At 39.5% G+C, this 26,486-nt stretch overlaps 1 protein-coding gene and 1 long non-coding RNA gene across 5 annotated transcripts in view; one reads left to right on the top strand and one right to left on the bottom strand.

The window, feature by feature from the left end:
• Nucleotides 1-20,709, top strand: part of LOC137855760 (uncharacterized) — a 46,075-nt gene extending 25,366 nt beyond the window's left edge. The window contains exons 3-4 of one of the 2 annotated variants that reach the window (XR_011095923.1): nucleotides 19,639-19,808; nucleotides 20,204-20,709. This is a non-coding gene — a long non-coding RNA (uncharacterized lncRNA). Of the gene's footprint in view, nucleotides 1-19,638 lie in introns of both variants that reach the window. The other variant, XR_011095922.1, reaches the window with a different exon arrangement.
• Nucleotides 1-26,486, bottom strand: part of GABRB1 (gamma-aminobutyric acid type A receptor subunit beta1) — a 128,038-nt gene that overhangs the window by 75,865 nt on the left and 25,687 nt on the right. The window lies entirely within an intron of this gene.

The following is a 26,486-nucleotide window of genomic DNA, read 5'->3' as shown; positions in this document are numbered from 1 at the left end:
AGCTTGATTGGAGAATTAATGGATTTACATCAGTGTTTGCTGAAAGGCTTAGAGATAAACACAGTAGCTAGTTGCAGGACTTTCCAGATGGATTTTTTTTTTTTTGGTTAGTTTGTCATTTATTTATAGCACAAATGGCTTTGGTACCTGTTAGAGTACAGTAATAAATTTACTAAACTACTAAATAGTATGTTTTCCTGCTTGCTTTCAGCTGATTACAGTATCTCTAGGTATTGCAGGTTAATATGAACATCTGTTTCCTGGAGATTGACTCTTTACAAACAGTAATTGTAGAGCTAATAAATAGAGTGGAGAATGGTGTTTAGGAAACAGCTAGGGACAATTCTGCCTCTCTTTGCTAAGTCTCATCCTAGTATTTCATTCCTTTTACTAGCTTGGCTTTCCAAAATGTCCTACAGTACACTTGCCACATACAATTTCTTTGGGGCAGGATAGAAAATCAGGTAGTGACTTTGGGACTTGGATGAACTTGCTCTAACATTCTGAGTTACCATTAGAAAAGGACAGTCCTGCCTTTTCCCCTACCTCTCTGAGCTCTAGAGCACAAAGCCAGCAGCAAACCTCACTCAAGCACTCACTACTGCTTTCAAGGAGAAATCTTCTCCCTTAATTCCTCATAATTTAAAATGAGTGAAATCAATTACTTTCCTAGTATGCTTTTCAGTTTGCTATTTTTAATGATAGAAGTGAATCTGACACCTAATTTGCAGTCTTTAAAACAGGCTGAGGAAAATGTGTCATAAATAAGTCTTGAGAGGAATATAAATTAGCATGGTTCAGGGTACAATAACTTCCCTATTATTTCAAGTCTGACCCATAAAGCTATGGGGAGGTGATTCCCCTTCTTATATTTTTTCACATATTATCTGATGCTGGTCATTACTGGAGACAGGACTATAGAGGACCTCCTCTCTTGGGTAGCACAAGAGCCGTGTTCTAAGACAGCTGTATGAATGTTAACTCATGGATATCTCCTGGATTGCAGACCTGTTAAAATAGGTAAACAGATGTCTGTGCACCAAGCAGTGAAATAGCATCAGATGAGAAAGAGCTCTGTAGCTTCTGCAAAAACTCTGACAGTTAATTTAACATATATAATCTTACTTAGAATGTGTAGGGGGCAGGATAGGAGAATAAATTGGCTTTGGCTGTAGTAAAATGAAATTCTATAGGCTTAGAGAAATGCTGTAAATTGCCAGCTTCAGTGACAGCTGCTGCAGTTTTGAGACATACATAACACTTCTGACTTATGTCTTGTCTCAGTGAGCAACTCAGAAAACGTAATTCCAACCCAGCACTTTTTTTTTTTTTTTTTTTTGATATCATGTCCTATATCACCATCCTGAGATTTGGGAAGAGCTCACTATGATTAGTGTTCTGTGTGGGAACAATGATTTCTCTTTCTCTTTCTATTTATTTTATTTTATTTTATTTTATTTTATTTTATTTTATTTTATTTTATTTTATTTTATTTTATTTTATTTTATTTATTTTTATTTTAAGGAACCATTTCTATTATTTAATCTTTGTCAGTTTTTAACTGTATTCCTTACTTCCTCAAGTTCTGTATGCAAAGATTGTTTGTCATAAATATCCTCGTTCCTTTGCAACATCATCAGTGTAGGTTCAGCAGTCTGTGTCAGTTCAATATTGCATGAATTGTTTAAATCTCTCCCCAAACCTTTTCCTTCTCAGGGCAAGCCAAAGTCTAGCAACTGAAGGAAAATCACTATGGTTACACCACCCAGTTCTAGTGATGAGCCCAAGATTTAAGCCTGACTGCTTGTAACAAAATATGTATTTGAGATACCCCCCAGACATTTGGGATTGTGTTTGCAAGTGTTAAGAAAGACACTGTTGGTTTTAGACAATTCCACTGCAACCTTTCCCTTGCAAGACAGTGATCTGCCATTATAGATGGATTGCTTACATAAGAAGTGAAGGAATACACGCAAGTGTAAAACACAGCTCAAGGCATGTTGGTTTCTTTTTTCAGGCAGACATCTTTCAGTCAGATTTAGTTACCACTCTGGTTAGCAATCTGTGTCAATACTGTCAGCCAAAATATGATTGAAAGCCGATTCCTTTCCAGCTGCAAATATTGCCAAGACATCACTGTGAGGCATTTTTAGGCATTATGAGAGCTATGAACATTATGAAGCACTGAAGTTTCTGCGAGCTACAGCAAATGACTTTTATGGCCAAGGTGGCTAGTGTTTGCTATATCAAGGTCTCTCATCCCAAATAGTACCTAATTTCAATTCAATTGCTTCCAGAGGGGGGCAGTATCGCTGACCTACCACACTTTTCTGCAGTAGCAGGGTATCCACCTGTAAACCAACCATGACTAAAAATCGTAGCAGAGAGGCCAAGGACCAGAATCACAGAGATCTGTTGAGTAGCCCAGCTGCTGTGTGACAGCAAGTGTGCAAACTGACTTCTGTGTTCAAAGTCAGATGTGGTATTAGGTTTATCACAGAACTGAAATCAACATGCAGATCTCTGCTTGATCTTCAGTTGTTTTAATCTGCAGAACCACTGCAGGAGATGTATGTTGATGTGCACTGGTGCTCATTTATCAGTCTAATATGCCACCCTTTTGCAGATGTACTAGGCGAAATATGATCCTACTGTGATGTATTGCAGATGAGTCAGGGAGGTGCTAACCCTGCTGTCCATGAGCAAGTAGGACTGGGAATACTGGGTGTCATCCAATATATCATCAAGGAAATTAATTCAAGCTGGGGCAGTTGCAGAGAAGGTCAGGTGAGTGGAGAAGTAGGGTCCTGAATGCCAGTTCCAGCTCTGGCAGCTCAGGTTAACCTGAGTTTTGGAAGCCAGGAGAACAGAGTTGTGTGCAGCGGGTGGAGCTCTTCCACAAGTCAACACTGGCTGGGCTACCTGCTCTGGCTTTCAATGCTATGCCTTTATACACTGATGAGAACTAATTGTTAAAAATGCATTTCTGTCAAAAACTCTATTTTGCTCTCAGCATTGAAACAATTGCTGGTAACATTGGATCTGCTGCTCCTAAAGCTGTGGGCTGTTTCCTTACTTGTTCTTTAGGTAGGATAGCAATTCATCCCTCCCCCAGCTTCAAAGGTATTCGTGGCAACTCCAGCAATGCCTACAAGCTGTGAGGTTAGGCTGTGCTGTGCTGCTCCCTGCAGACAGGAAGAGACATTTTCAGTCTAAATTGCATGATGACAATATCCCCCTTTGATAGGGGATGAACAGTAGGGTAGTCTGTAGATGTTTTATTGGAATTGTCATCACCAACCATCCAAACCTTCATGATGTTTTTTTCTAGGGAAGGATATGGCTCAACAGGGAGAGGATGTGCAGTCTGAAGTACTGGGTATTGAGGGTGAAAGGTCAGGTGAAGGCTGGCTCCTCAGAGATCAGAAAACTGATCAGAAGGGATCAGAAGACAGCTCAGGAAATCACTTCCCTGAATAATATTTCAAGTGTGGAGTCTCTTTTTACAAGCCTTTCACTTCTATTAATTTTGAATCACCCAAAATTAAAAACTTCAGTTTTCTTGCTAAAATGAAAATCCCTCTTAAATATTTTTGAGCAAATGGCACCTCACTTTTTTTTTTTTTAAAGAAAATCCCCACCCAACAATTTATCATTAATTAAGTATGGATGAATATGTAATGGAAAATATCATTAAAAATATATATCAGACTGTTGATGTGGAGTAATTTTTATGCTACAGTAGTTGAAAGATGGCAGAAAATATGAGAATTCATGAACTTTTATTTTTAAAACCTTCTGTTCTGAAATACCTCCCTAAAATTCCATCCGAACATTTCAAAGCATGTGGGTGTTCAGTTTCTTTATAAGCTATACCTACAAGTTCATATGTAAATCACAGAATGACACAGGTTGGAGGAAACCTCCACAGAACCACCTCCAGTTGACAGCATGTCAAATTACATCAGGTTTCCTAGGGTCTTGACAAGCTGAGTTTCGAGTATTTCCAAGAATGGAAGCTCCACAACCTCTCTGGGCTACCTGTCTTGGTGTTTCACTACCCTCATGGAGAGGGTAGATCATCTTCATCCTTATGTTCAGTCAGAATTTCTCACATATTGTAACCTATGTGCTTTGTCTTTCATCTTGTTCCTGTGATATGCATCAGTTTTAAATACAAAAAGATAATACGTATGTACTGAACTGAAAATTTTGTTAGAAGCTGTTTCTTAAAAATAGTGTGTGATATTGATTTTTTTGGATTTCTTATATATTCACACATTTTTTATCATTCTTTTTTGAAAAGTAAATTTCTTAACATTTAATTTGTGACTATGTAAGACAACCTATGGTTAAAAGCCTCAAGTGTCTTGTAATTATCTCTAAACTGTCTTTTGTTCCACTAAATTTTTGTTTGAAATTTGGGCTGCAATGCTTAATTTTGAATATGTAGACCAGAAAATTCAAGGAGATCAAAGGACGTTTTTTAATTTCTTCACCTAGAGTAAAGGGAAATTTCTCATTGACATGCATTGGGTCAGTGGCTTTAAACTAACTCCAGGTGGGAACCGTTTCTCTCACTTCTGTGAAGGTAACTAGGAAAATAATTTAATTCACACAAGGTATTTTTCTGAGAGAATCTCCTACGTTATTTTACCCTGTAATGTTCTAGTTATAGCATGTGTGTACTTCTATTTTTTCTTTAATTAAAGTGTGTCAGGAGATAATAATGAGGATTAATTTTTTTAACCATGAAATGCTGTCATGTCTCAGCAGAAGAATGACAGAAATAGAGCTCATGAAGAATTAATCCAGAACACTTTACTGTGATTAAATTCACATTACTAAGGAAAAAGAAATAACAGTGAAAGCTTCGAGTCACTTTAGGTAACAGTTAAGTCAGGTGTGTTGTATTTGTTTTAGATTTTCTTCTATTTCCAAGTGTGAAGAACACTGAGGAAAAAAGTAAAGAAAGTGTCCTTTACTAGTATCCTTTGAGCAAAGACATTTTGGGAATCAAGTTCTATAGCTGCTTGCTAAGCAATGCAGATGTGATCTAGAGAACATTCATAAGTATCTTTAGCTGTTGTTTAGAACTATTTCTTTCTGGTCACTGTATTTGTTGCTACCATAGAAATAGGTATCTACCATAGAAATGTGTGTAGTTCAAGTATTAAGTCTGTAAGAATGTTTTGGTGTATATCCTGGTATAAGAATTGGCTTCCAGCTAAGCTTTTTATAATCATCTGCAAACTTAGAGGAGGGAAAGATCTGACATTTGATTTCAGAATACCACCTCATTTCCCTTTCTTTTCACTGTCCAGGGTATAATATATTTCTTTAATAAAGAAGACATGCTTCAGTAATAGAAAGCACACTGTTATGATGCTGGAGGGACAAGCTGGAGGGACTAAGATAGCGTTTGCATTGTTCTCTCTTCTATTTGCAAATATTCTTTTATTATCAGCTTTTACTGATAAAATGTGGCTGTTTTGTGTGGCAATGACCAATTAGATACTTCCTATCCAAGCCAGGGTGCTCTTGGTTCTCTTTGTCTGTCCTCCTGTAAAGCCACAGAAGGAATCAAAGTGGAGTCTGTACAAATTCTGGATGCAGTGCATTCTGCATCTTCATTTTGACTGAAAAAAAAATGCTTTTGTTTGGTAAACAGGCAGCCTGTCTTTTGCATAGCCTTACAGAGCTGCTACAACTAAATTGGAAACAAATCCTGCAGAAAAGATTGCTGGTTAAGGTGATAAAACATCTGTACGGGGAAAAAGAAAGAGAAAATCAAATGGAACCAGAAATAAAATTATCATTGGAGATGTTGGGGAAAAAAGGAAGATGCAATTGCAGAGAAAAGGGAAGATTTAATTTCAGTCTTGGGAAAATCTAAGAGAATAAAATAAAGGAGAAACACCATAAGGTTTATTGTAAATTTAGAAAAGTGTTAGTGTCCTGCAGGAACTATTTCTGAGACTCCTGATTTTTACAGATTGCTAGTTTAAAATTTTTATTGCTCTTTTAGAACTTTACAAGTCCTAATATACACTTCAGGGATGTTCATGTGAACTCATAATTTGATCTACTGAACTTTGACACTATTTGTCTCAGGTACCTTTAATAACTTTTTAATTACACTCTCCTGTCAGGAAGAGTATTCAGCCTTTATTTAAAATAAAATGTGTGTCTGCTGCCACTCAAATATAAGCACTGAGCAAGTTTTGTCTTCCTTCCTTAACCGAATGTAGAGGCGATGGGATATGGATCTCTTTCCTAAAAGGAACTGTGATTTCTGGTGATGGAGTAACTGCTTATATTTGTGAACTTGACATGCCCAACCAAACTGGGCTAGTAGAGAGTTGTAGCTTATCCACTCCAAAAGCTTGTAAATACTTGAGATATAGTGAAAAGACACATGTAATAGAGCAAACAGCAAAACCATAAAATTATTATTGTAGGAAACTTAACAAGGGATTTACAGTTTCATAAGAAAAAAAAATAATCCAGCAAACCATTTTTCCAAAGAGAAATTAGTAAGGACAGGTGGTGACTGCCTTTGGAAATCGATGCCCCTTTCTGACAAACACGTTAATTTATAATGGCTGGTAGTGTCATGTGCAGGCAACCTTCCTGATCTAATAAAGACAACTCTCACATTTCACAGATGCTGAAATCTAAATTTGGCTTTTGATGACAGACTGGATCAATGCTTTAGTTAAGGCAACCTATAATCCTTCCTTTAGCCGTTACTTCCACTGCATGTGGCAACATGTACTTTTTGTCCTATAGAGAGGAGGTAATTTCCAAAATGTTTACTGGGAAAGATGAGTAGGTAGGCTTGTCGGGATATTGTTGGAGAATCTGAATATAAATCCAGTGATTATGTATGTTAACCATTTGGTCATTACTGGGAGTCTTCTTTCTGTCTTTCTATTTCTAATTTTATTTTATTTTTTCCTTTTTATATAGTTCTAAGAATTTTCACAACTCTACTTTGTAACTGAAACAGAATTAAATGGCCTACCCTAAAGTTCAGATACTCTCATTAATATATGCAGTCCAATTTCATTTGTTATCAAGTATTACTGGAAAATGATCACACCAAGGAAAGTTATAATTTGTATGTATAAACTATGCAAAGTTAAAGAGGCAGAATTTGCAGAATATTTTGTTCACAAGAAATTGCATGTTATGTAAGCACAGACTTATACTTGACAAGGACCTTTAAAGGGAATAGAAAAGTAATATTAAATTCAGAGGTATGCTCTTGATGTCTGCTTTTCTGTATTTCTGGTAAATTAGAGATGTGTACATACTGCTTTGACTATTCTGATAACATACATTTTGAAGCAGTTTGCATGAATTTCTGGTATTATTTCAGTTTTTGTTATTTACTTATTGTGTACCATGTACGTGTTTTTTGTTTTCTTCATAATAACTTTTATGTAATGAAGTTCAGTTCTGGACAGACTGGAAGGATCTGACATTATCGTGCACAGGAAGATTTAAAATTACCTTCCATCATGGGAATGTGTTTCCAAAGACAGTGTTCAGAGAGACATTGCTTTGGGTAAAGTATTTTGCTCCTGCAGACTATAATCAGTTCTCCAAAGGTGCAGTATTTCATCCTAAAGCATGCCTCAAATATTAACAAATGCCCCTGTTTAATAGTGCATCACACATGAAGAAAAGGAGATTTCTCAACATTTTCTCAATGGATTTAAAAACTACTTGGCACAGATATTTTTGCAATGAGTAGTAATATTATTACTAAGCTAACTTATTTTTATTTTAAATCCTAAAAATTATATTTCTTATGAATTCCCTTTTCTCTTCAATTTTTTTTAAAATATAAAAATTCTTCTTTATAGGAATATTCTCTCTCTTAAAGGAATATGGTCTTATTCTTTCATTTTCAGCCTTTGGTCATGTTAATATGAAAATATGTTTTCATCATAGACCCTAACATCTTCTGGCTATAGAAATGATCAGTATGAATGACCAATATAAATGACAAGTTTATTTATACTATTATATAATAATACAGTTTTTATAAAAGACTCAAAAAAAATTGTTGTGTTCAAAGATGAAGGAAGAAGTAACACTACAGAAAAGTGATGGGACAAGGTTACGTTTTATGTAATGTTCTTCATGGATTCATTTTACTTCTTTTCATACAGCATAAAGGCAAGTTCATTGCCATTCATTTGGCTAATATTTCCCTGACAAAAGCTTCACTGATCCTGAAAACTGGAGTATATTGCCAACGGATTGCTCTGTCCCATCACTGACACATGGCCAGACCTATAAAGTGTGTTGTTTACTTGAACACATTGTTTTGTTTATCTTTAATAAGCATTATGATCACAGAATCACAGAACCGTAGGGGTTGGAAGGGACCTCAAAGGACCATTGGGTCCAACCCCCCTGCCAAAGTAGGTTCCTCAGAGCAGGCTGCCCAGGTAGGCGTTCAGACAGGCCTTGAATATCGCCAGAGAAGGAGACTCCACAACCTCCCTAGGCAGCTTGTCCCAGTGCTCCGTCACCCTCACCGTGAAGAAGTTCCTTCGCATGTCAGTGCGGAACTTCCTGTGTTCTAACTTGCAGCCATTGCCCCTTGTCCTATTCCCACAAACCACTGAGAAGAGGTTGGCTACATCCTTCTGTCCCCCACCCTTCAGATATTTATATACACTGAGGAGATCCCCTCTCAGTCTTCTCTTCTCCAGGCTGAACAGACCCAGGTCTCTCAGCCTTTCTTCATAGGGAAGATGCTCCAGGCCCTGTATCATCTTTGTGGCCCTCTGCTGGACTTTTTTTTCCAGGATATCCCTGTCTTTCTTGTACCCGGGAGCCAGACTCTGCTCCGCCGATCACCACCCTCTGAGCTCAGCCAGTCAGCCAGTTCTCAACCCACCTTGCCATCCACTCATCTATCCCACAATTTCTCAGCTTTGCTAGTAGGATGTCATGGGAGACAGTATCAAAAGCCTTGCTAAAGTCAAGGTAGATGACATCCACCGCTCTCCCCTCATGGCATCCAGAACATGATATGTTCCTCATGTTAAATTTTAGGAGTTAAAACTATGAAAATAGATAATTATTAGATTAGATTTGCAATTGACTAAATAGGGTGAGATTTTTAAAACTTGGGTTTATTTCTATCCTATGAGTGAATTTTCATTGACAAATACTCATTCAGGAGTCTTCCTAGGTTTTTCATTTAATTCTAGCTAGCACTTGTCTCCCCCCCACCCCTACAGACTTAAGAAAAGTTTAAAGCTCTCAGCCTAAAGACGTATGCTTTAAAACGTAGATTCATTGTGAGAGCTTCTCTTCACATAAATTGAAAAATGCTGCATGGAAAGGGTACCCTTGGCAGTCCTTTTCCCCTTACATAAGGGACTACAGCAGCCTAGAAAAATCAAAAGAATGACGTTCCAATTATGTATTCCTAACAGGCTTTCCTTCAATGGATCCAACATTTTCCCCAGGCAGCGTTAGCTTTGGTGAATGACTGTAATTCCTCTTGAGTATGAAAGTAGAAAATATTTATACTTCCATCAGTGTTGCTATAAGACAAATTTATGTGATGTTCAAACAGTTAGGTCTTCTTCCTACTTCTTCTGTTCTCCTAATTTAATTCCAGCACCTTAATGGGAAACAGCATTGTGGATGTGTATAATAGAGTCCACAGCCAGACCCCTGGCTCACAGTGGACCTCCAAGTAAAACCAAAGGAATGTGTACAAATGTCCAGAGGTCTAATGGGCAAGGAACTGAAATTTTGCCTGTGATATATGGCTGGCTCAATCAGCACATTGGAGCAGGTCTGCCTCGTTGTATTCTCATTACTCCTGGTCTACCAGTCATCCCAACTGGAAGATCTAGTGGAATGGACAGTGCTTTACTGCATCCATTAGTTTCATTTTGGAGCAAGCCCAGATGAGCTGGAGAAATTCTGAGCCAGGATGATCTCCTTACAGCAAGAGCATGTGGCAAAGGCCATTCATGGACTGGAAAGTGGGGTGGGCAACAGGGTGGCCGTGTCCATCAGGCAGGTGTCTGCTGCTCTGCTGATGACAGTGAGTACACTGGCACATCTGCAATGTGTTGGAAAGCACTCAGTATATCTGATGAATGCCATAAATAATGGAAACAGATTATTTGAACTGAGTGGCTTTGTGGTCTCCTGGTGTGAGGGAGTCATTGCTTTGATGTTTTTCAGGCCCTCATATGGCATTTGGGGAGTCCCAATCACATGTTTGCTATATAAAGTTTCAGTGCTTTTTGTTAGGGTTTTACTTTTTGACAGCACACAAATGCCTCTGAGGGTAAAATTCTCTTTTGGCTTCTGGTTGGACTTTTTTTTTTTAACTAAAAATGTACCATCATCACTGCTATTATTATTAAATTAAATCAAAACAAAAAGCAAAATACCCCTGTGCTTCTGCTACTTCTGCCACATTTATTCTTCCTCTTCTTTCACTTCCACCTGGATGCAATTAATAAATACAGGACCCAGATATATATTTCTGTTGAATTTTTCTTCCCAATGATCTTGCTGAGTTTGTAAAAAGTCCTTGGTGTGCTCCTTCAGTGACTTGTTGGTTGGATGTATGGTAGCCACAGAAGTGCCATGGGAATTGCTGCTTCAATTTATTTGATCCTAACAAGTGTTGGGGTGGTGCAGGACTAGAAATCTTTTCTAAGGCTTGGACAGGAATACACATTCTTTCTAGTAGTTTAAAGCATTAAAAACATTTTGTGTTGATACTGATTATTACATGCAAAAAAAAAAAATTATCTTGTAGTCTAATAGTGTAATAGAGTTTAGCATGGTGAACTGTTCTTTTATTTGAGTTCAATATGTGTCAGCTTTCTTTACTGTCATTAATTTGTGTTCAATTAACATCACCTTCTGATGTTTGTAAGACAAAGTGCCTCTTTGGCTACCTTGCATGAGTTCTGCATTTTCTTTTGTTCCTGTCTTTTGTATATTTTCACCAACCCACCAAACAAAAGACCAATTTTGCTTGATCACTTGTCCACCACAGGCAGACTAAAATCCTGTATCTGTGTATATGGAGAAAGTAGACCTGAAGCAGAAAAGAGAGAGACATCTGAGATGAAGCATGTGTGTAAGAAACCGCCACATCTCAGACAAGTAAAGTAAAAGCCCTGGCTGTTACTGGCTCCCCGTGAGAATACTGCTTACTATTGCATCTGTATGAGTCTCAGCATATGAGGCTACATGTTGGTTCTGGTCTAAGGTCTACTATAGAAGGAGAAGGCTTGTTGTCTCTCTGTGGAGAGAGGCAACTCCAGGAGGCAACTCCAGGAGTAGCTGTTAATCTGAAGGTGGTCCCGTTGCTTGGGAGAACTGGAAGGATGCTTTGTGCCTTCTGCCCTTCCACACATCTGTAGTAGTGACAGGCACAATCTGGTCATTCATGAGAAACTAAGAAGTATAAAATGCATCAGAAATTTGTTTTAGCACAACTGCACTTCATCTACAAGTAAATTATTCTTTACCAACATAAGTCTGTCAGAAGGAAAGCTAGACTTGCCAAGTGTCCCCTAGTGAGGTCCTAAAGGGTGTTTACTGATTTAGTGCAGATTTCTCCCACATGAAGCACTCCCTGTGCTGCCCAAACTCCCATTAGCTTCAGTGAAAACCTGAACTTCAGCCCTTGAAGGAAAAAGCACAGAAAAAGTAGGAGTTTAGAAAAGGACATAGAATCATAGAATCATAGAATATCCTGAGTTGGAAGGGACCCTTAAGGATCATCAAGTCCAACTCTTGACACCGCACAGGTCGACCCAAAAGTTCAGACCATGTGACTAAGTGCACAGTCCAATCTCTTCTTAAATTCAGACAGGCTCGGTGCAGTGACCACTTCCCTGGGGAGCCTGTTCCAGTGTGCAACCACCCTCCCTGTGAAGAACCACCTCCTTATGTCAAGCCTAAATTTCCCCTGCCTCAGCTTAACCCCGTTCCTGCGGGTCCTGTCGCTGGTGTTAATGGAGAAAAGGTCTCCTGCCACTCGACACCCCCTTACGAGGAAGTTGTAGACTGCGATGAGGTCTCCCCTTAGCCTCCTCTTCTCCAGGCTGAACAGGCCCAGCGCCCTCAGCCGTTCCTTGTACGTCTTCCCCTCCAGGCCTTTCACCATCTTCGTAGCCCTCCTCTGGACACTCTCCAACAGTTTCATGTCCTTTTTATACTGTGGTGCCCAGAACTGCACACAGTACTCGAGGTGAGGCCTCACCAGTGCAGAGTAGAGCGGGACAATCACCTCCCTTGACCTACTAGCGATGCCGTGCTTGATGCACCCCAGGACACGGTTGGCCCTCCTGGCTGCCAGGGCACACTGCTGGCTCATATTCAACTTGCTGTCTACCACGACCCCCAGATCCCTCTCTTCTAGGCTGCTCTCCAGCGTCTCATCGCCCAGTCTGTACGTGCAGCCAGGGTTTCCCCGTCCCAGGTGCAGGACCCGGCACTTGCTCTTATTGAACTTCATGCGGTTGGTGATCGCCCAGCTCTCCAACCTATCCAGATCCCTCTGCAAGGCCTTTCCAGCCTCAACAGAGTCAACAACTCCTCCAAGTTTGGTGTCATCAGCAAACTTGCTCAAAATACCTTCTATTCCTACATCCAGATCATTTATAAAAATATTGAAAAGTACCAGCCCTAAAATGGAGCCTTGAGGGACCCCACTGGTGACCGCCCGCCAGCCTGACGCAGCCCCATTTACCATAACCCTTTGGGCCCTGCCCGTTAGCCAATTGCTCACCCATCGTATGATGTTTTTATTTAGCTGTATGGTGGACATTTTGTCCAGTAGGATCCTATGGGAAACCGTGTCAAAAGCCTTGCTGAAGTCCAAAAAAATCACATCAGCTGGTTTCCCTTGGTCCACCATACGGGTGATCTTATCATATAAGGAAATCAGGTTAGTTAGGCAGGACCTACTCTTCACAAACCCATGCTGGCTGGATTTTTTTTTTCTTTTTTTTTTTCTTTTTTCTTTTTTTTTTTTTTTCTTTTTTCTTTTTTATTTTTTTATTTTTAAAAAACTTAATAAAATACTCAAGTAGATTTTATTACTGTTTTCAAGAACCTTCCCTACCTCCCCCCTCCAATGTGTGCTCCCCTACTTTACAAAATTGCTTCACGTTCATTAAGTTCCTCCTTCTATTCTGCCTCAAAACACCTTGTTTGTGTCACCTCCCTTTCTCCTCTGCTTTTCAAATGCAGGTGTGCAGTGGGACAAGGAACTTGCCGGGAGGAAGACCCAACAACCAGCTTTGAGTCCAAGTGCACCGCCCATGGTGTGGAAGGGAAGAAGTCCAAGATTTGTGTAAAGTCAGAAACTAAAAGGGGGGGGGGATGGAGAAGGGGGTATGTGGTGAAAATAATTTAAGAAAAGAAATGAGGAATTCAAACAAAGCTTGAAAAAGTGTTTTTGCATGTTCCTTTAGCTGCTGAAACCACAACTTCCACACCGATCCCCCAAACAACTGCATTTGATGCCACCCAGGCCAGCAGCGCCTGCTGCAGTCATGATTGAAGGCAGCCTTTAAGCTTCCCTGACAATGCATTTTTCTTGGAGATAAAAAATGAATGCTGCCAGCATGCAAATCTCTCTAAATTAGGCAGGGCCCAGCTTACTGGAGCTGTGATGTTTTGTGATGACAATCATTAACTTTAGCAGAAGAAAAAAGGATGCAGGAAAATCGTCTGAGCCACCTCCCGTCCACCTCCATTGAACCAGATGACGAAGTCTAAAGGACTACATGGTGTTGTAAGATTTTTACAAATGCCTTCTGTAAATAGGTAATCTGCCCTGCTGAGTGACAGTAGATGTTAAACCAACTGCTTTGTAACTGAGTTCTGCTCTGTCATAAAAGCTATCTATGGAGATTTGAGTCAAATCCCTGTGATAAACATCCCTGGATTGGACTCATAGACATTGTGGCAAGCAAATGGAAAAAAAAAAGGGGGAGGGGGGGAAATAGCAAAATTAGAACATAAATGAATTAATATTTATTTGGCTGTTTTGCAGAATATAATGTTACTAATCCTTTATTTAGTATATGACTGAGGCGTTTTCTTTCATATTGCTGGCCTAGTTCTACTATGATTACTCTTGCTTTCTCCAAAGGATAGTTTTCTGAACAACACTCTATGGGCAATTACATCAGGAATCTGATATATGACCAACAGCCTCTTCTGGGATAAACTCTCTAAGGCTTCCATGGTTTGGAATGGGAAAGTAGAAAAACAATCCCTGAAAAATGACCTGATAGAAATTTGTTTTCTTTAAGTCTCTCTTCTTCAGCATACTATAGATCTTCATGTAGATTTTTTAGATTTTTACCATGGTACCAACTATTTTTGCCTTAATTCACTGGATTGTTAACATGTATTCTACAATTACACCCAGGACTTGCAATTGGACACAAAATCTGGATATATGGCAGATAATGAGGCAGTCTCAAGGAGATCATTTGTGGATTCTAGCACTGCTAAATAAATCAGTCAGAACACTTATTTCAAGACTTAACTAAAAGGAATATGGAAACAAGGGTAGAAACAGTGCGGCATTATAGAGGTAGAGACAACTTTTTCTTTCTACGCTTTTCTATGCATTCAGATTTGTTGGAAGTCTCAGATGTAATCATACTGTTCATCCCAAACATACTTGTCCAGGTGCTGAGAGAGCTGCCAGTAGGCAGCTGGCAACACTGAGCTACACACATGCAACAGGGACTTTTGTCAAATGTCATTTGAGTCAAGATATTGGGGATGGCTTCTCCAACATTTGTGAGCCTAGCTGGGTGGGTAATGATGTTGGAGTCCTGTTTGTAGGTGGACCTCTGCTGCTGGAGCTCCCTCTGACTGAATCTTCTCAGATACATTACTTCAGGTCACTCTTTCTGAACCTGTTAGAATGACTCGGGGTTATATTAGCCTCTTAAAAACAAGAGGACCCCTGGATCCGGTAGCTGCCTCCCCACTGCTATATTGAGGTTGCCTTGAAGTCAAATTTTCTAATTGTTCTAACTTACCTGTTGGCCAGATGTTAGAGCCTGTTTCTGGAGCAACCTGCTTACTATTTTTGGGGATGTACATTGGCTTTAGCTTGTGTGCTAACATATACAAACCTGCTGATGGCAGTTTCATATATAAAATGCTTGATTCAATTCCCTGCTTTCAAACTGTCAAAGAGGTTCAGTGTGACAGACACCACACAAGACTTTCAAATGATGGTGTATTAGACCTCTAAAAGACACAGGCATAAAACAACCAGTGAGGCAGTTCACCCATGTACACTGCTAGAATTTTGGGCACTTGCTAATGAAAATATTGGTACCTTCTGGCTCTCAATTGCTTAAGCAGTTGAAGAGTAATTCTTGAATTACTCAGTGGATTGCAGGATATTGGTTATATTTCCATGAAATGTCTTTGTTTTGGTAATCTAGTTGAGTGTCTTTACAGTGATCCTACAATATTCTGAAAGTTTTTATTGCTTTCTCTTATATTTAAGAACATGAATAACTCCGAGTCTTTCTGTCAGGTCCAGATACAGTGCCCTGAAGAATATTGTACCTGAGGGGATTAGTTCAGAGAGAGGTCGACATAGGTGACCGGTGTTTGCTGCTGTTGCTTATGGGGACAAGTCATTTCTTGGACAGTAATATCTTGTACCTGCTGTCAATGTGACATGTTGAAAGTATTTATTCCTTGTTTTGAGTGTAATGGCTTAATTCTTACTGTACTTCTTAATCTCTTCCTTTATTGGTTAGTTCATATATTTTTAGTGCAAAATAGTGAGTATTTGTACCCAAAACCTTTTTGATATTTTTCTGCTGTTGAGACTTTCCTACTTTTTGTGTGAGTTGACTGTTTAAGACAAACTGGAGGCACTGGCATAAGTGAATATTTGTTTCCAGGCTATTTGCTGTCTGTCAAAAACAAAAACAGAACCTCCGTGTGCCTTTTAACCCTTATAAAATGAGCTGTCAAATGGTTTGTCTGGAGACAGTTTGACAGACAGTAGCAGAGCAACACCAGAGCAAACAGTTGATGAGTCAGATGGGGAGAGTGGTCCTGGTCTCATGAGATGAGCTGCAGAATGTATTAAAAAAAAAAAAAAAAAAAAAGAAAGAAAAAAGCTCTGGTGGTTAAAGGAGGTTAAAAAATCCAGAGGTTAAGCTTCATTAAAATCCATGCTTGTTTTCATGCTTCCAACATCATACTGTTATTGCAAATAAAATCCCATTTCTTGTGAAATAAAAATCATTCTAGCCCAAAAAATGCTGATTTTTTTTTTTTTTTAAATGTGCATAGGCATCTTCATCCACCATGCCTTGCTTTAATGCCCTAGTTTATATGTGTTGTTAAGACATACTAGACTTTTTTTCCCTCCTACTATTTATAACATAATGATTCTTTTCATGCTTTCGGTGGTTTGTTTTGCAAGACATAGTCTGGCTGGACTTGTTATGGATGTATTGCTGCTAAAATATGTCATGAGAATAATCAGATTAACTGTACGGGTGACAGGTAAGGCTGATAAATCTGACAGATTTTTATCCTCCATCCCATGCATTTCTGATGCATATGAATTCCAAAATTCATTATTTTTTTTGTTTCCTGAATGACCTTCCTAAGTCATCTGTGCCCGATGTCTTCAGTTGCCGAAGATGTGGACCGTCAAGCTATATGCTAAACTCTGAATGGAAAAAAAAAAAAAAAAAAGAGGCATTTTAACTAACAACTTAAAATATGTCCCCTTGCTAAATTAACAGAAAACCTTGAATATCTTCTTGCAAATTAATAAGCCATTAGAAGCAAAGAGTTGAAAATGACAGTATCAGTGCAAGAATGATTGTGGTGACCTCATACTAAGTATTTCTAATGTTTCTTCTTGATCCTAACTTCTCTATGCCTCAGTTCACTCACCTGTAATATAATAAATCTTGACTATTTCAAAGGGCTGTTCTGAGGCTTAATTAATTGTGCTCTTTAAAGTACTATAGTTATTATACTGCAATATATAAAATGTCACTCAGTAATTGGTGTAAGAAATGAAATGTCCAAATCACTATAGAGAAGGGGTATGTCTCTTGAAGGTGCTTTTAGTTTTCTTTGCAGCAGCAATTTGTGAAGCAGAAAGGAATGGAAATGAAAAATTAAATCTGTAGAATATTTCCTTTGCTGCTAATTTTCCAGAATGTGTAAATGTCTGGAAATTGGAGACAAAGTAAGACTGCAAACAGTATAATGTCCTCAGCCTGGAAATGAGGGACTAGAACCCAAATACTGGAATCATCCTATTACTCTACCATCTGCCAAGGCATACCAGCTGAATCCTTATGAAAGCTATAGCTCTTGGTACTAGAAACACCATCTTTGTTGTCAGTATCTTTTCTGAGACTGTTTTGCTTCAAAACCAAGACAAAGTCTTGCTTGTCATTGCCTGGAGAACAGTTGGCATGGGGCTTCTCTGAAGCACATAGGGGTTTTGCATATCTTTTGCTTGAGTTTTTGGTAGACTTGTGATCCCAAGTGATTTTTGAATTGCTTAGTAAGGAAACTGCCTTCTCATCCTTTAAAGTAGTTTTGATATAGCAGCTAATCTCAACTCAATTATCATCTATTACTTAAAACACTCCCTGCGGCTACCCTACAGTAGAAAATTAGTGTGTATGTGTATGTGCATACATATATAACTTCCCTCTGATTTGCATCAAAGAATTGCAAATTTCTTAACTGAATGCTAGCTCTCCACTGTAGGGTAGCTTCAGGGAGTGTTATATGTCAAGAGGGACCTTGACAAGCAAATATATATATATATATATACATACATACACACACACATCTATCTATCTATCTATCTAATCTATCATCTATCTATATATATATAAAACAGAAGGTTTTTAAACCTTGTAGTGACACCTTTTGGTTTAAATTGATGAATTCCCCTGTAGAATGAGGAAGTGCTGGAAAAGGTCTGAAAAAGCCAGGATGTTCATGGTTCCACAAGCCAATAAGAACAAAGTGGAGGGAATTCTGCTAATGCATAGGTACCACATTAGGCTATAACCCATGGAAAATTTAGACAAGGATGTTGGAAAATTATAGTTAGGTAGACCCTCCAACTATATCATTTATGTGGGCTCTGTTACATCTGCACTATAGCTGAGGGGAATACACTGTGTTTTGCTTTCAAACAGGCATGAGAGGAATCAGAAACACAGGAAATAAATGGGAGGGGAGAGCAGAGTATATTGTCTACCTTGATTTCAGTAAGGCCTGGACAGTCTTCCAAAAGATCCTTGTAGAGAAGCTGTTGATGTATGGGCTGGGTGAACAGCGTGGTGCATTCAAAATTAGCTGAACAGATGGCCCAGAGATCAGATGAATGAAATCTAGCTGGAGGCCAGTAACTACTTTGGTACCCCAGGTCACTAATGGGGTCCATTCCCATTCAGTGTCTCCATTAATGATCTGAATGATGAGGCACAGTGTACCCTCAGCAACTTTGCTGATGACACAAAACTGGAAGGAGTGGCTGATATGCCAGTGAGTCGTGTAGACATGAAGAGGGACCTGCAAAGGCTGGAGAAATGGGCCAACAGGAACCTCCTGAAGTTCAATGAAGGGAATTGCACATGAAGAGGAACAACCCCAGGCACCAGTACATGCTGGGGGCTGCCTGGCTGGAAAGCAGATTTGCAGAAAAAGACCTGTGAGTCTGGTGGACACCAAGTTGAACACAAGCCTGAAATGTGTCCTTGCTGCAAAGATGGCCAGATGATATCCTGGGCTGAATGAGGAGGAGTATTGGCAGCAGGTTGAGGGAAGTGATACTTCCTCTCTGCACAGCCCTGATGAGGTCACACCTGGAGCACTGTGTCTGATTCTGTGCTCCTCAGTACCACAGAGACATAGACGTACTGGAATGTGTCCAGTGAAGGGCTGTGAAAATGACGAAGGGACTGCAGCACCTCTCCTATTGCAAAGAGGACAGAGCCAGGTTCTTTTTAGTGGTGCCCAGTGACAGGACAAGAGGCAATGGACACAAACTGGAAATAAGGAGGTTCATTCTGAACATCCGGAAATGCTTCTTTACTGTGTAGGTGATGAAGATGAAGAACAGCTTGTCCAGGAAGGTGGTGGTGGATATCTCCTTGGAGATCTTCAGCAGCTGTCTGGGCATGGTCCTGGGCATGTTCTGGGTAGTCTTGCCTGAGAAGGGGTGTTGGACCAGATAACCTTCAGAGGTCCCTTCCAACTCAACCATTCTGTGAATTTTATCACTGTATCATCTATTAAAAGTCTGCAGTTCTTAAGTGTGTTAAATTCTGTGTGTTTGTGCAGACACTATATCTACTGAGGAGAATTTGGCCTTTCTAACTTGCATAATCACCTTCATCTATACATGTTTATGCACTGATGGAACTGTTTATTGAGATCACCCGAAAGGTGAATTAGGTTTGAATGGGTTTATCTAAGCTGTAATGCTTCACACATTCTGCTACCACACTGCATGCTGCATTAGCTGCTTTCTGCCTTATTACCTTATACAGCTCTAAATGTTTTGGAACTTTGTTATTGCAGGGAACTGGCTTTCCACATCTGATGCCTCTGCTGCTGCAATTAGTGTTAATGTGTGAACTAACAAACAGCTTTAAAAAGAGATGGAGTAAAGAAGAAACATCTCACGGACTGCAACAGTACATATACCTTTTTCCTGCACATCACAGTTTGCTGGGAAGTAAGAAATGCTGGTGAGTGGGATGACAAGAACATGACCTGCTCTGGGGACTTTGAGCTGACATACAGCATTAAGAGGTGTCTGTCATAAGCAAGGGAAGTTTCCAAGGGAAGTTTCCAAGTTCTTTGGAAAGAACTGGAAAATTTTGTAACTGTATTTACAAGTTTTTGTTTTACTTTGTTTTGGTTTTTAACTTCTCTGTGAAATTTATTGGGATATGACGTTGACATTTGTTGTGTCCCCTTCCCTCTGACATATTCTACTTTATGAAGAATCTAGCTCAAAAGTTTAGTGGAAGAAAAATTTGCCAGAGGGGTACACTGGCTATGTGGTAAGCTTAAGAAGCTGAAAGAGCTCCTGGAGATCCATACTCTTTGCTTTGACCTGTATGTATCATTTCTGTTTCAGATACACTGGCTGGTGATCTGCAGTCTTTTACTTTCTGGTATTGATGTCTACTGAAAATGATGCTAGCTGTGTTTTTATGCTGTATAACACAGGCTGTTAAAAATGAGCCTATATGTATGTGTCTAGGAAGCCTTTAAATGATTCATTCTGAAGTGGTTTTGATGTAGAGTCAAACAGCTCTATACACAATATGAACTAAACACAGTCCTCACTGAAGGGAGCTTAATTAGAATTTCTATTTACTCTGAGATTATATACATTACGCGTATTTCAAACCAGTTCAAAAATAATCAGATGAGTGGAACTTTTTTTCAGTGAAACTTGAATTGCAAGGATTATGTTAATACACAAGGTTGATGATTTATATTCTTCAGTGTTGGTTTTGTGGTGCTTTCTAGCAAGGTTAATGTGTAATGATCTGTGGTAATGAAGAATACTACCGAGTAGTCTGACACTGAAATTAGTACAAGGAAGAATAAATCCAGTGCTGAATCAATATATGAAAAGGATGGTCCTGAGTCACCTGTTTTGTTATCACGAGGAAAGTCTAGAGAAGCCAGTAGTGGTCACTGAAGAAGACTTTAATATACAACATTTAGCCAATAGTGGGAAATGTGGGGTTTTTATTTTGGGATTTGAACTGTCTGTAAAATCCTTCTCAAAAGAGAAATGGGGAGTTCGGTCTGCAACAGTGTTAAATGAAATCTGGTTACGCACAGGTTATTTCAAGGCTGGCACCTCAAATAGCTCACTGTCAAACCTGACCCAAGAGTGGCAGCAGATGAGAGACCGTGTAATATAAAAATGAAAAAAAGCACAGTGTCAGCAGTGAGAACCAGAGCTGTGATGGATAATAGGATGTAAGAGAGCACCTGCTTTCTTTGAACTCTTCCTTTTGTCTCTAATGTCACCTCTGAAAAAAGCTTCAGGTAAAAATCTGTGAAGAGTATTTTTTCAGCTACAATCATAGTCTTTGTAGTTCAGAAGGAACAGATACCCATAACCTCAGAGAACAGAAAATTTCTAAGCTGTACAACAGCTTTTAAGAAATACTGCATTTGCTCCAGGAGGAAAAGGTATGGTTGGTCTGCAAATGCCTCACTGATAGCTAGTCAGCTGATAGCTGACTTAGGTACTCTAAGCATTAGGCACTGGAAAGGGGAAACAGGTTCATGAATGATGCTAGGTGAACAATAATGCAATAAAAGAACAGCACAGTATGTCCTGAAAGACTGTGCATGGGTGCTACTTGCTATAAAGATGTGACATTGAAGGTAGGTACACTTGCTGTTCTGGTAAGCTGAAAGCATTTTGAAGAGCTGGCAAGGTGTGTATTTCTGAAGGTTTGCGTGTGTTGGGAAAGATGGTGAAAGGAAATGCACTGAAAAGGGAAAATGCCAGGGGAAAAGGGGGAGTCAGTCCCTGAATCCAGAGCAAGGCATGCCTGAAATAAGTTACAGTTAAAATTAAAAAGACAAATCAAGGAAATATCTTGGTTTAGCTGTGGTCAGACATGCCACTGCCTTTTACTTCACTACTTAGGTACCTCTGTTACAAAAAAAAAAAAAAACAAAACACTTCAATAAGCCAGACTCCCATAGAGAAAACATCATCTGCAGTGGGACGTGATGAATTACCAGAGTAGGATGATCCTGGCAAAGCTGTAAGCTTCTGTATTAAGAGAGGTGCAGTGGCAGTGGGTCTTGTGGGGACAAGTGCTTTGGCGAAGGGCTTTCCGTACAAACTGGACCAAAAGTCATGGCAGCTAACAGAGAAGCTTTCACCTTGATGAAAAGCAAGTCTCTGGGATACCTGGTAAGAGCCTCTCTAACATCAGTGAGGGACATTTCAGATGCACTTGAATTGTGGCATTTCTTGCAAAGGGTATAAGGTGACCTTGCAATCTTATTTGCTTTTAATGAGCCTTTAACGTGGAGCCATTACCTAGAAACTACAAAGAATGCTTAAGGCAATATGCTGAAAAATAAGAAAACCAGAAGAAAATGATGATGATGATTACTCAGAGAAAGATATATTTCAAGTATACTTGAATTCTGGATGCACAGAATTTAATAAGCTAATAATTCTTCTCCTTGCTGGAACTGATCAAAACTGCCAGAAGCAGGACACTCGCACCTGGGATGACTCTAAATAGGTCTGAGTTACAGTTTTGTTTCCCTTTGTAATAGGTCTTCCTGAAGATGTATAACCTGTAGCAGCTCTCTGCATCATGGCCGCTACACAGTAAGCTGAGACTACTTCTATTCCTTTGGCTCCCGTGGCCAGGTTTCCATGGCTTTTGCCTACCCTGCTGGGGAATAAAGCATCACTGAACAGATGGGACAGCTGAGCCTTTCCTTCTGAGACTCTGTGTTCGTTTTGGACACAAGGCCCCTGGGAGCTGCCGTACCAGCTCTCTCCTCAGAGGATGACATTTTAGCCTTGAAATTCTAACTTGGGATGACAGCCCAAGTTGTCTATAATGTACCACTTACTGTATCCTCAAAAACAACAGAAAGTGCAAAATGACATAGTGAAATAAAGCAAGGTAATGGGTAAGCCATGTTAATACACTTGGAAAAGACAAAGCCCAAGACAAGCCACTGTTGGTGTGAGAGCTACTTGGCTGTCACAGTCAATTATACAAATCCCAGTGATTTTATGTTTGCAGCAGGTATTTTTATTATTTATGATGTGCTGTGGAGAACTTGCTTCTAGTTGGATTTGTTTTGGTGCTACCATCTTTTTCCCCTAGGCTGTTTCAGGCCTTCTGAGAATCCTGTTGTAGGGTGTCTTTCATCAGGTGGTCCATAAACTTCGTAGTCATTGTCTTGTATCTGCTGCCTTACCGCTTATTTTGATTAGAAGCTGACTCAGATGGAATTTATACATTGAACGCAACACTGTGTGTCATTTGTCTTAATGAAGTCAGGGAGAGGGATGAGCTCTCTGCTGTAAAATTTCCATATTGCTCTTTCAGAGTGGGGATTCAGGAAGAGGCTGTGATTTCCCAGAAATACAAAGTGCTGCATTTGGTGTGAGAGTGAAGGATTAGACAGACTATTAGAAAGCTGGCAAAGAACAAATTCTGTAAAATAGATAAATTCAGATTTGTTTTTATTTAAAAATCTGTTCACACGAAAATTTTGAGCAAGGATAGATATTAAGTGAACAAGTCATCACTGATCAGCAGATGTGAGGACAGGACACTGTTACCTAGCAACTTCATAGATTTTATAAATTCATCCTGTCACTGCGGTCACATATACACCACAGTTGGTCTTTAAAAACCTTGCATCAGATAGTATTGCAAAATATATTTCCCAAGCAGTAGCATGCCTGACAGGTATCAAATCACAACAGCCCCTGTTGTTCTTGCCCTACCTGCTTGCACAGCAATGCAAGGGCTGTGGCTCTTTTCCCAAGTTACCAACCAGGCTGGGTTTTGAGATGGAGAAACTTCCATGAGAGCTGATACTCAACTTTCCTCCTCCTTCTCTTGTACAGATTGATTGAGAAAGACACTTAGTCTGTCTCGGTATTAAAATCTGAAATGCATAAATAGAGATATTCTCAACTCTGACCAAGTGCAAACTATACCTCTATGCAGTTCTTGGATCCAGGGTTTGATCCTGGACAGAGATTTTGGATGTTACTGCACTACAGATATTCAGTAAGACTGATTTAAAGCCTTAACTTTTCTAATCTTTGCTCACTAATTACATTCCTTTTAAGATAACACAAGCTCACCATTGATTCCAGTGGAATTTGGAAATTCCAGTCTTTGTATGTTTTCCTTTTTGCACATTTTGATGTGCATGCTGCAGTAGCATACAAAGGGATGGGATTTAGAAGCCTGAAAGTGGGTGTTATGGACACTTTAGGCACTGCAGTCTGTCCTGCCTGGTCTCCAGGTGTTGCTCCTGAACCATGTACGTGCTGCTTCAGATCTGCCAGTCCTAGGCACATGCCTTGGGTAGTTCAGGGAGTGTAAAAGGTGGTAGATGCCTACGTTTAGACAGCTGACTCATGTCCATAAGGTGAGACAGTGGATGATAGCAGCAAAAACAAGGTGAGATCTTTATAGAACGATGAGGCAATTATAAGCAGGATGATTAACTATCGTTGAATCATCCTCCTTGCCTAGTAACTGTTGGGATTTTGCAGACATCAGAACTAAGGCAAGGCAATGCTGCTACTTTGCTCCTATTTGCAGCAAGGTCTTCCCATGCAGAACAGGAGAGGGAGGGAGAATGGGGGGGAGGAATGTTGAATGTGCAAATACAGAACAGGAAATAGGTAACGGTTCTAAAGAAAAAGATCTGGGGCATTTATAGTGGCTCACAAGACGAATAATGGGCCAATGTCAAGTTGTTGAAGAAAGAAAAAAAGCATATGCTGTAGTGGGATGTGTAAACAGAAAGAGAACCTGTAACATCTCATGTTTAACATAGTGAAGAAAAGACATAGAGGGGACATGATGGCAGTCTTCAAATACATGAAAAGCTGCTGCTGACTTCAGTGGCTGAGTCGACATGATGGGCTTAAAATGTAGCAAACCAGACTTCAGTTAATAAGGGGAAAACTTTCTTATCTGACAAGAAATTTTGCATCAGTTGCTTCAGGATGTTACAGGGAAATCAGTCACTGGCAGTTTCTATGTACATATTAGAAAAATGTGTTTCAGGAGTGGTACAGGCACTATGCTGCAACAGACCATGCCTAAGGAATGGACTGCGGGATCTTAAGGTCCATCTGGGTGTATTCTCTGAGATTATGCCAATATGTATCATCGGATTATCTCATTAGGATAGTATGTGGTAAGAGGCAGGACAATTACTTTATTATTACCCAAATATCTATTCATGCTAATCCTTAACATCCCAGTATTAAGAGGTTACAATAACATCTAAAGTAGTCTCCAGGATGCACACACTGTGATCACCATAATACAGATCAGCATCTTTTATCAGAGCTGAGTTTGTGAGGTTCCCCACCACCACCATAAACACCTTCATTTTCTCAAATTCCTTCTTCTAACTATAGAAAACATCCACAAAGTTTTGAATGATGAAGTTTTCTTTAGCCAAAGGCAATTTTAATTCAAAATGCACACGGTACAACCTCCTTTTAACTCAGCATTGCAAGTCTGACAGCATCAGGTGCCCCTAAGACCTAACACTTCTATGACTTAATTGCACAAATGAGGTATACAAATTAAGCATGACAACATCTGAAGTGAGTTGGATTCTTTCTATCTCTCGTTGACTCTGTGTTTCCATGCTTGAGAAATCAAGTGCATGGACAGGGAGCATCCATGCAGTGCCCCTATTCATCACCTGGAGGCACTGATGGGGTTAAGAGTACTTGAGGCCTTGGCATGAAATATTCCTTATCTGCAGGAATCAATGGGTCTGACCAGGCACACTAAGGATGGGGCTGTAAGAAGGAGCATGAAGGATGTATGTAAATAGGAGACAGATAATAAATATGCTAGTAATGAATGACAATATTTAAAATGGGGTGAGGGCTGGGGACTTTGGGTGAAGTGTTTATGAATTGTTCTGTCCTTCTAGTTTTCCCTATGTGCATGTTATGGAAAACACAGTTCACTGAAATCCAAAGTAGGCTCCATAATGCTGTAATGGACTTTGTCTATTGAAAATGATCACATTGGTAACAATTCTTCTGGTGCTCATTTTAGTAACACTAATAAGTATTTCATTGGCTTTTACATGCACAGTGCAAGCATTTCACATCATTAACATTAGCACAGATGAAGAAAAAGCCCTTGAAGGTCATTCACAGATTCATCCTCTTTATAACACCTATGTTCTAAAAGTAACCTGACTAAAGTAACTAAAGTTCACGCTATTTTAATTATATTTGAATGAACATGCTTTAAACTCTACAAGAAAGATGGATTTAGTGATACTTTACTGATGTGCACAAGGAGGGTATGAAGTAGCTACAACACCTAGTGCTTTTTTTTTTTCCAAGAGGCATTAATTGCTTTACACTCTTATGTAACCGGAGCCACTCTGTGTGTGGGTAGGTGTTTAAATGCACATCAGCATTTCTGTCCTGCCATTTCCAGATGATTAAAATGGAACTGAAGAGGATCTCCAAACACAGCCTTTGCTACAGCCACTGATATGGCTTTAAATTGGAAAAATGTCATGCAACACTAGAGGCTGATTCAATAGCCCAGGCTTAGTCAAACTTTTTATTTTTCTTTTATTTTTATTTTCTTTCCATTGCTCATTATCTCTCTGAATCATAC

Source organism: Anas acuta, chromosome 4 (assembly GCF_963932015.1).
Source record: "Anas acuta chromosome 4, bAnaAcu1.1, whole genome shotgun sequence".
Classification (NCBI taxonomy): Eukaryota; Metazoa; Chordata; class Aves; order Anseriformes; family Anatidae; genus Anas; species Anas acuta.
Note: the sequence above shows the minus strand (reverse complement) of the source record. Positions and strands in the feature narration are given on the sequence as shown.